Genomic DNA, 2,861 nt, shown 5'->3' on the forward strand with positions numbered 1-2,861 from the left:
CATATGTTAAGAATGCATCGGCAGATAAGGATTATGGTCCGCAAGCGGAAAAACCAGATGCTGAACCCGTAGAAATGGAGTTACGAGTCGCGCAACATATGGATATGTTGAAACAATGGCAACAGAAACGAGCAATGATAGAACAAGAAACGCAAGAACAAGTAGCAAGCGGTACATGGCAATATTATCGCACAAAAATAATTACAGCGTCCCATTTTGGACATATTTGCAAAATGAGGCCAAGTACCTCATGTGCATCAAGAGTTCGGTCAATATTATATCCGCAGGAAACGCAAGTGGAAGCCATGCAATATAGGATAAAAAATGAGGAAATAGTACGGAAAAATATAGAGAGAGTACTGGACATTTCAATTAAACGATGCGGATTATTCATAGATGCAGAAATACCATTTTTAGATGCATCACCAGATGGATTGATTGAACATAACGGTATTGTAGAAATAAAATGTCCATTTGCAGCACGGTTTTTAACACCGGAAGATGCAATTGCAAAAAATGTATCCAATTTGCAAGCATTATATAAAAATGAAAAAGATGAGGAAATGAAACGCAATCATATGTATTATTATCAAGTGCAAGGATAATTGCATATAACACAACGGGACTATTGAATTTTTGCACTTTGGACACCATTAGGACTGAAAATGGAAAAGATAGTTCGTGATGATACATTTTGGAATGAAAATATGGAAAAGAAGTTAGTACGGTTTTATGAAGAATGTGTATTACCGGAGATAATTGATCCGAGACGAGAAAGAAATATGCTCATTCGCGACCCAGAGTATATATTAGAAGCCAAGAAACGTAAAACTGAATGCAGTGAGAAGACAAGTACAAATAAGAAAATAAGAAATTGCAATGAAATGAAAAGCACAAAGTAAAGAGTGTATGACGAAAATTACAAGAAGCAAATAAATATAAGAATAGAGTCTAAGAAAAAAACAATTATGTAAACAAATATGCGCTGTGCGCATGAAAACCAACAGTATATGCTGCCCTCCGTGCAGTCCATGAAAAGAGTAAAAAAATTCTGCGCTCCGCGCAGTCAATAATAAGAAACTAAAATCTGCGCTTCGCGCAGTCTATATTCTACAAATGTGTCCTGTGTTCCGCGCAGTGCAAACGTGGCAAAACAGTCAGCGCATGGCGCAGTTAGTAATGATGAAATGTATTCAACGCTTTGCGCACTCAACAATGAAAAGATATTTCCTGCACTTTTCGCACACTCGCTTATGAGAAATTGTACTGTGTGGTCCACATAATTAATAATGTACAACCTCGGCAGAGTGAAAAATATGTAAGACAATTCTGCGCTTCGCGCAGGAGGTGATAAGGTGATGTTTCACCAGGAGTAGGTATAGCGGAAATATAGAGCCAAATGGACCAAAGCTTCTGCCTACTCAAGATCGGTGTGCGTGGTGAATAACCACATCCTACTCGAGGTGTCACTGTTCCTTGCAAAACACGCCGGATCTAGACCAGAGAAGGTTGATAAAAGAATCGTACATAAGCAGATTAATAAATGTGTCAATGTAAAATTATCTCTCTCTCTCTCTCTCTCTCTCATTCCTTCGTAACCCCCAACTTTCCGTCTTACGTTCAGAAAAACCAAATCCAGTGTCATTGTTAATGCAACAAAGAAAAGATCGCCGATATTGAGTGGTAAAAAGTAACGTGTATTTTACCGAAGTGTATTGAAATAACGGGAAGTAAAATGAATATAATGAATATAAATGAATATAAAATATAAAATGGAAAAAGTAAACATAAATATAAAGAATTTTAAGTAAATAGAAAGTACCGTGCATATAAAAAGTGTATAAAATAAGAATATCTGTCAAGAAAAATAGATGTGTCATTGTGCATCTCCTGGTAACTATGATTGCGCACATAGGTGATGTTCATGTGAAGCGTTAATACTTGCCGAATACGAAAATTTATTATCCGGATTATCCGATATAATTATTATCCGACAATTGAAATGCGGATATTTGAATTATCCGGACAATCTGGATAATTCGGATAGTGGAATAACGTAAATAATCGAACTATCCTGATATCCGGATAATCCGAATCTTAATATGAAGAGAATAAAATGTATTTCAATCTACATATTCATTAATTATGATCAAAATATCCACTGTAATAAATGAAAGAGAAAAATGACTTCGAAACTGTCCCGTACGGCCCGAAGTATCGCAGAGAATGGTGCCACAAGACTTTGCCTGTTGCAACTCGTTTGCCCCTTACTTCGTCGTCTTGTGCGATATATGCTATTTATACATGTATTGAATCTCGTACAGCTCTTTGCGCTAAAATTAATATATTACACAGTAGTTTACCTATTGAAATATATTATATATATTTATTATCTTCTTTTCTCTAGCAATGTTATTGTACAGGGTGTCCCGAAATTAAATGTCAAAACATCGGGAGCGTGTACGGGACCGATAAAGTAAGAAAAAAGTTCTTTACAGATTAGCTCGTTTTACTTTCGCTTTGGTAATAACGGAAAAATAATGTTTTTATTATAAAACGTAAAATAACATTACAATTATTAGATTTATTAAAACATATCATTAAATAAAAGTTGCAAAGTATGAAATAAAAAGAAGAAAGTTAATTTAAATTCTTCTGAAGTAGGAATAATGACAAATATATGTACGATAACGTGGAATTATTGAAATCTATATATTCAGTTTTCTGTCTTTCTCTTACGAATTAGTCAGTTACTCATCAGAAGCGTTGAGGAACATTGTCATAATATGCCGCGTACATATTGTAACGTTGAATATGCCGACATGGTTTACATATACAGTTTGTGCAACAGTAATGTTTTC

This window comes from Odontomachus brunneus, unplaced genomic scaffold, assembly GCF_010583005.1.
Source record: "Odontomachus brunneus isolate Ranch 3 - 2012 unplaced genomic scaffold, Obru_v1 Obru_scaffold_001, whole genome shotgun sequence".
Lineage (NCBI taxonomy): Eukaryota > Metazoa > Arthropoda > Insecta > Hymenoptera > Formicidae > Odontomachus > Odontomachus brunneus.